We start from the raw sequence: 8,988 nt of genomic DNA, 5'->3' as shown, positions 1-8,988 counted from the left end.
GCTGCTCCTGCTGCTCCTAGCAGCAGCAGCAGCTACTCTCTGACGTCACCTCCCATCCTCGCCCGTCTCCCAGCAACGCGCTCATCACGCCGTGACGTCAGCAGCCTGGGATGAGGGTGGGACTCAATGGATGGAGATGATGATGGTGGTGGTGGTGGTGCTGGTGGTGGTGCTGATGGTGGTGGTGGTGGCGAGGTGACACTGCCCTCTCGCGGTAGCCCGACCAACCGTTCCATGTCACGTCTTGTTCAAACGAGCGGACCTCTGAAAGCCAGCGGAGGGAAATTCCACGTTCGTATGGCGGGGGGCGAGTATATGCACAGGACATTAAGCAAAACAACCGCCGGTGAATTTCCCATAACGTGGTAAATACTTTATCGACCCCGGAGGGATGATGAGCTGAGTCGAACACCCCCCCCCCCCAACCGCGATTTGAACCCCTCAGGTACAGATGCTGGGTCTCGAGTTGGTATTTTTTGTCCAATAATTGAGGTTAATTCGAGTAGCGAGGGCATTCGGAAAAACAAACACCATTAAGAGGACACAAATCATATATGTTCTGAACAAGTACTTCCATTTAAACTTAAGTCCAGGGCGATTATTTACTGTCTTATGGAATTATCGGATTCATTCTTCAGGTGTTTTTTTATCAATGATTTCGACCCCCTTCGAATTAGCCTATGTCCAAATTAGCCTGAAAGCGCCGATGCTAATCAGATCTCGAAACTTGAGAAGGGTTGAGCCTGGACAGTGCCTGGATGGGCGACCACCAAACACAACGAACATTGGCAATTATAATCTGACAAAACACATTCCTGCGGAGGGAGCTGGTAGTAACGTTGGGTTGCTCGGTCAATGGCCAGGGTCAACGGCGGCGTGGTGTATTCCGCAAATATGGCCGACTGTGAGGGCGGGCACAAGCCGGCGTGAGTAGGTTAAACGTTGAGTTTTATAAGGGCACCACGGGGTGACCAGCCCCTCCCCACCCAGCCCCTCCCCACCCTACCCTCCCCACCCAGCCCCTCCCTCCCCACCCAGCCCCTCCCTGCACGACGGACACAATAATCCCCTGTGGGCTGGTGTAACCAGGAGGTTCCTACCAGTAAAAATCCCTCGCATGTCTGGCTGTCCGCATAGCACATCTATAAAACCATGATTTTTCCACGCCCCATTGGTTCCACGGCCTTCTGGGAGTGACTAATGTCACAGTGTCCCTTGCGATTCAGCACAGGCAACGCTGTGGGCCACTTATCGATGCACCGCGCCTCATCAGCAGGCAGCGATGATGCCCGTGAACTGTCAGACGTTCTAGGCAAGGACCCTCCCTTTGAGATACGGCTCCTCGTTTGACGCAGAGTTATAGACGGCACTGCATGCACCCAGCCAATTCGTGAGGCTTGTCACGTAAACAAAACGGCACACCGCTGTGTTGGAGAGTAAATCCCACAACGTTTACAATTTCAGTACCGATTGTGGATTTACTCTCCAACACAACCGGTGTGCCGAGGTAGTAACCAATTAGCACGTTTTGCGTCCGTGACAAACATTACTAATGTGTCTGTATCGGGTGGCGGTGGGTTCACGACGCATGCATATTTACGCGATCAAACCCAACAGACCTTCATTATGAATATATAATAACAACATTGGTCACGGCAACCTCCGTGTGAAAACGCACGTGGCAGGCTGCCGCGTGGCTGGGCAGCGCGCTGGGCAGCAGAGGGCGACGTGAAGCGAACAGCCGGGCCGACTTGGACTCGACGTCTCTGCTGCTCGAGTCGACGCTCCGGTCACTGACCGGCGCGGTGAAGTATGGCCGAATGACGGGCCCACGGACACGTGGGAAGCCCCCTCCTCCAGTAGCGGAGGTCGCGGCCTTTCTCGCACGGAGCGGCCTCCCTACTGTGGGATTCATTAGGCGATTCCTGCACGCAGCTTCCCCAAGAAATGAACGGCTTCATCGGGCAGAGCGGCGGCGCATGTGGTTCGGGCGCTCGCTTAATGAAGCCGCCCACCTGAGTTCAATTCCCGGCCACGGCTGACCAGGGCAGCCGACAGAGACAAGCGGGGATGGCGCCATGTCCCCACGAGCGCCGTCGCTGACGACGCTTCCATGAGTCGTGACATGGCGAGGCGCTGTGCCGCGCCGGATGAAGGTTCTTGTCGGCCCTTAGGCCCTTGGTGTGTTCTCGTTACGCCTGGGACACGACATTCTGCACTTAGGCAGCACGGCACGACGGTACACACACACCGCTTCACACGTGTACACACACACACACACCGCATCACACGTGTACACACACACACACCGCTTCACACGTGTACACACACACCGCATCACACCGCATCACACGTGTACACACACACCGCATCACACCGCATCACACGTGTACACACACACACCGCATCACATGTGTACACACACACACCGCTTCACACGTGTACACACACACACACCGCATCACACGTGTACACACACACCGCATCACACCGCATCACACGTGTACACACACACACACCGCATCACATGTGTACACACACACACCGCATCACACGTGTACACACACACACACCGCATCACACCGCATCACACGTGTACACACACACACCGCATCACATGTGTACACACACACCGCATCACACGTGTACACACACACACACCGCATCACATGTGTACACACACACACCGCATCACATGTGTACACACACACACACAGCGCATCACACGTGTACACACACACACACCGCATCACACGTACACACACACACCGCATCACACGTGTACACACACACACACCGCATCACACCGCATCACACGTGTACACACACACCGCATCACACGTGTACACACACACACCGCATCACACGTGTACACACACACACACCGCATCACATGTGTACACACACACCGCATCACACCGCATCACACGTGTACACACACACCGCATCACACCGCATCACACGTGTACACACACACACCGCATCACACGTGTACACACACACACACCGCATCACACGTGTACACACACACACCGCATCACACGTGTACACACACACACACCGCATCACACGTGTACACACACACACACCGCATCACACGTGTACACACACACACAGCGCATCACACGTGTACACACACACACACCGCATCACACGTGTACACACACACACACCGCATCACACGTGTACACACACACACACACCGCATCACACGTGTACACACACACACACCGCATCACACGTGTACACACACACACACCGCATCACACGTGTACACACACACACACCGCATCACACGTGTACACACACACACACCGCATCACACGTGTACACACACACACCGCATCACACGTGTACACACACACACAGCGCATCACGCCTGTAGGTAATGAGTTACCTGTACACACACAATACACACCACCTGTGTGTCACTACGATAATCATCATCATATCGGATGACGCGGCTTCAAAGGATGCCGTTGATTTTCATCGAAAACAAACGTCTCGAACAGTTAATCTCCGGTGTTCATTGCACTCGCGACTTATGAAAACAAAAAAACAATCGACACGACTCTTCCTTTTTGTCTCTACACTGTTGCCTTTCCTTGCTATATAAATAAATTTAGTTATTTAAGAAGATATGTTGGTGACATTTTTTATTTTTATCGCACAAGGGGCCGTCCATAAATGACGTCACGCACCTAGGGGGGAGGGGAGGATCAGACATTTGTGACGATGTGTGACGAGGGGGGGGGGGTTGAGAAATGTGACGTCACATCAAAATGCGCAACTTTAAATAAATATAGACAACACGTTCTACTTAATTAAATATACTTTTTTGATAAATGTTTTCTCCTACAAGATCAGAGTGCAGCGCCACATTAAATACGCACTACAATGACAATAATTTAAAGCGATTTGAAGCATGTTTTATTGTGGGGGGGGCAGAGCTTTGTGATGTCATATTTGAGGGGGGGGGGTTTGACTTTTTGTGACGCCGTGTGACTAGAGGGGGGGGAGGTCAAAATCGTCTAAAACCGCGTGACGGGGAGGGGCTGGGTGGGGAGGGGAGGGTGGGGAGGGGCTGGGTGGGGAGGGTGGGGCTGGGTGGGGGGTGGGAGGGGTGGGGCTGGGTGGGGAGGGGCTGGTCACCCCGTGGTGCCCTTATAAAACTCAACGTTTAACCTACTCACGCCGGCTTGTGCCCGCCCTCACAGTCGGGCATATTTGCGGAATACACCACGCCGCCGTTGACCCTGGCCATTGACCGAGCAACCCAACGTTCCTACCAGCTCCCTCCGCAGGACAATGTGTTTTTGAAAGAAATGTCGACGGGTTTGTAGCGCGCGTGCCACGTTCGGGACGATGCCTACCTATCCCGCGCGTTTGAAGGGGAATGATGAACACCCAAAAGCTCCGCACAGGTGGATTCAAGAATCAGTGAGGCGGTCTCTCTCAGCCACGTCGCACCCGCCAAGGATGCACGTGCTCCCGAGTTTATCCTGAAAATCCGAGAATCTTGGCCTAGGTAACGAAACGTCGGATGCCCCCCCCCCCCCCCATTGTTTCGGTTTCAGATTGGATCCGAAAACCCGAGGATGACGTCATCCGCAATAACGTCACAGAGGCGATTTTCCCATGACGTCACAGAGGCGATTACTTTAACGAGGCAAATAGTTCCGATGGAATCCGATTCAATTTTGTTTTATCCCAATCCCAAAACAAATCTCTCCAAGACCCCCCCCACCCCCTAAACAAAATGAACATGGCACTAATTGGGGTCAACGACTTAATAACCATGCGTCGAATGAAGGGGGGGGGGGGGAGGTCACGAGCATGACCGTCACCGCTGCGACGTGAGGTCACCGCGACTACGACAGCGCACGACGTGAAAGCCGCACGTCGTGTCGGCCCGTACGGTTCAGCGCCTGTGATCTTGTACGCAGGGAAGTTGAGTTTCCAGGTCCACGCGGCGTACAGCCGTTTCAATAAGGGCAACAAACATTGTTGTTGTCTAATTGTTTGCGTTCCTCACCTTGCGATGGGGACTTTGTAGGATGAACGTTGAGATTTTTAAGTGGCACGGGGTGACCGATACGGTCGGGAGTTGCTCTGTGATAAGGTAGGGTACTGATAAAGGGTTGCCCGCTTTGAACCCGGTCGGCTACCTTCGTGATCAACCGCGCGATTAATCGCGACACTTTGTCCACTCCGTGGCGAATTGTTCGGCGTGGGTGACTCTTTGTGCGATTGGCCTTGACGGACAGCTGTAGCCACGCTGGCGAGATGTTAACTACCTCGCTAGGTATACAGGAGGTCGTGGGTTCGATACCGACCCTGATGCCTGCTGTATATTTAGTGTGTAGTGTACACTGTGTGTGTAGTGTACACTGTGTGTGTGTACACTGTGTGTGTGTAGTGTACACTGTGTGTGTGTGTGAGAGTCCCACCGCCAAACATCCACGCCGCCTTGAGCGTGGAGCCAGCCCTGGGAGAGCGAGGAGGCACCACAGTCTGCTTCGCAATGGGAGCCAAGGATGCCCCTGGCGTCATTCGCAAGAGTTAAGCCATGGGTATTGTGCCAAGCGTCAGGACTCAGATTTTGCCAATTGCAAAATGACCCGCAAAGGCACCCAAATTGGTATTCCACTCCCACAGCAGCAGCAGCAGATGCCATGGTCGCCCCTACCGGCAGCAGACCGATGTCTCAGGTCCCTCCTGCAAATGTAATGACAGGGGAGTCAACCCGCGGTGTGAGTGGACTAGTGGCCACGGGAGGTAATGACAGGGGAGTCAGCTTGCAGTACGAATGGACTAGTGGCCACGGGAGGTAATGACAGGGGAGTCAGCTTGCAGTACAAATTGACTAGTGGCCACGGGAGGTAATGACAGGGGAGTCAGCTTGCAGTACAAATTGACTAGTGGCCACGGGAGGTAATGACAGGGGAGTCGGCCTGCAGTACGAATGGACTAGTGGCCACGGGAGGTAATGACAGGGGAGTCAGCCTGCAGTACGAGTGGACTGGTGGCCACGGGAGGTAATGACAGGGGAGTCAGCCTGCAGTACGAATGGACTAGTGGCCACGGGAGGTAATGACAGGGGAGTCAGCCTGCAGTACGAGTGGACTGGTGGCCACGGGAGGTAATGACAGGGGAGTCAGCCTGCAGTGTGCGAAAGGACTAGTGGCCACGGGAGGTAATGACAGGGGAATCAGCCTGCAGTGCGAATGGACTAGTGCCCACGGGAGGTAATGACAGGGGAGTCAGCCTGCAGTACGAATGGACTAGTGGCCACGGGAGGTAATGACAGGGGAGTCAGCCTGCAGTACGAATGGACTAGTGGCCACGGGAGGTAATGACAGGGGAGTCAGCCTGCAGTGCGAATGGACTAGTGGCCACGGGAGGTAATGACAGGGGAATCAGCCTGCAGTGCGAATGGACTAGTGCCCACGGGAGGTAATGACAGGGGAGTCAGCCTGCAGTGCGAATGGACTAGTGGCCACGGGAGGTAATGACAGGGGAGTCAGCCTGCAGTGCGAATGGACTAGTGGCCACGGGAGGTAATGACAGGGGAGTCAGCCTGCAGTGTGCAAAAGGACTAGTGGCCACGGGAGGTAAAGACAGGAGAGTCAGCTGTGAGTGCACATGGACTGGTGGCTACGGGAATGATCGAGAATAGGAGTGTGGCCAGGTGATGGTAGAGTCTGCTGGTAGAGTGAGCGGTCTAGAGCCAGCGAGAAGGGTCGGGAATGGGGGCGTGGCCTCGGACCGTATATAAGGGAGATGCGTGGGAGACTCAGGGCTGTTGCAGTGGGGTCTTCGCCGGTTCGAGTGAACGTGTTTCTTCAATAAAGAAACCATCTCAAGACAAGTATGTCAAGTCGTCATTACACAAATAACAACTCATCCAGGCGCCTTCCCTTCTCACCTTTGTTCAACAAAACCAGCTTTTAGACTTCATATTCACTCGCAATCCAGAGGTCCCCGGTTCGATGTCACCGCCCGGCCAGTTGTATTCAATGGACAGATTTTCTAACCACTCCCGCCGCATCTCTGTCCACCCGGCGGCAGGTTAAATGGGTACGGCACTCTGATGTCGAGCAGGTGGCCCGCGTTTGGTGGGGTAAACAGTGGCCACTCCCACCTCTTTGAAGACGTCTGATCAGCGTGGAGGAATAGGCAAAAATACCCTCCGAGAGATGGCCCTCCAGGAGGCGCATCGAGTGCAGGCTCCCACCTTCCGCCAGCGGTGGCGGGAGCGAGCACTTCCAGGGCTGCGCCTTTACTGTGAGACCAGATGTCCGTACGGCAGTTTTAGTCACGTGAGCTCGGTTTCCTGAGCAAGCGTTTAACATGCTCCCTGCTCAGAGCACCAACCGATATGCAAAAGGCTGTGAGTTTTTCGAGTCTCCACGACCCGATTTAGCGAGACTTGTTATGCTTTGCCGGAAAACATTTGTGCCAAAAGGCCGAACAGGCGGATGGAATAACGTCGTGCTTTTACCCGACTTGCGTGTGGTTAAACTCTCAAACGGTTTGATATTTGCCAACTAAACAATTTTATATTTTACCAGGTAAGTCCCACCGAGCTTAATGCCTCTTTTTCATAAGCGACCTCGCCACACATGACATCTCAACGAAGTGGCTTATCACGTGGAAATATAGAGCAGCCAAATACTAGTGAAGCATATTGGTTCAAAATGTGGAGGGGGAAACCGGAGGACCTGGAGAAGAATCCACGAGACTGCTTGGAGAGACACGCAGACTCCAAATATACAGCAAGTGACGGGGTTTGTGCTCGAACCCACGACCTCCTGTATACCAGGCGAGGGAGTTAACATCTCGCCACCGTGGCGCCCAATATGTATTGAGTTGTCCATAATGCACGGTGATTTATTTTGTTTGTTACGCAATTAAAAACATTCTAAACATATTTAAATTTAAATAAATACACAATACCGTTTTTAAGATAAACTTTATAGGACCGTCCTGAAAATAATATAGTCACGAGACTCTGTGGGGCTTTCCCAGGTAAACGAATGGAAAACATAACACCGACAACCTGCTGATTCGATACCATCATCACAATGTCTTCAATTCTATTTGATCGCTCAGGTAAAGCCACCACGATCGCCAATCCCGAGGGTGGCGAGGATGTCGAGGTGCGATGCTCCACGTGCCTCCTGAGTTGTGGTGCCTTACCTGCGGTTACCTGAACACCTGCTCGCATGGACACACGATGGCACCGATACTTGCAATAACATGGACGCATGTTATTGCATGTGGCCATGTTGTTGCATTGGATACATGGTTATTAGCTGATCAAATTCACAAAAGAACACCGTATTCGTTAATGTCGCCATAAAATGAAAAATATATTGGAGGCGACGTTTCAGGCAACTTAACTTTCTTATCTTTTTACAGCACATGAAACACACTTTTTTTCTTTAAGGCCACGGCGTTGTAATTGACGAATGTGTTGAGTTGGTTGTTAGTTGTGCACGTTGCAGCATCGTTCGTAAACACCCGTGAACATCGCTTCGTTTCTCGCAGTCACGACGTGGTTCAGATCAACCCACCGCTCAGCATCTCCGCTCTTTGCCGTTCAACTTCACTTTGTCGCGATGGACGAGGTTGTGATTTACACTTTCAGGTATCGATCGCTATTTGCGTTTATTCGTAACTCGTTGCCCCCCCCCCCGCGCCCACCACTGCAGCACACCTGGCTGTGAGCGCGCGCTTAGCGATGGACTCTCAGCTGGGTGACGTCACAGCTGGTGACGACACAGCTGGTGACGACACAGCTGGTGACGACACCAAGCCTGGTGATGCCAGTCACAACTTGATACCTGGTGATGTCACGTATGGTCACGACATCACACCTGATGACTCACCGGATTATGACGTCACACCTGGTCATGCCCCCATCCCTCCCCCGTTACAAAGTTGGTGACGGTGCTGCGTGAGTAGTGATGCACAAAGTCAAAA

This window comes from Lampetra planeri, chromosome 6 (assembly GCF_965212315.1).
Source record: "Lampetra planeri chromosome 6, kcLamPlan1.2.h2, whole genome shotgun sequence".
Classification (NCBI taxonomy): Eukaryota; Metazoa; Chordata; class Hyperoartia; order Petromyzontiformes; family Petromyzontidae; genus Lampetra; species Lampetra planeri.
This window is presented reverse-complemented; position numbering follows the sequence as displayed.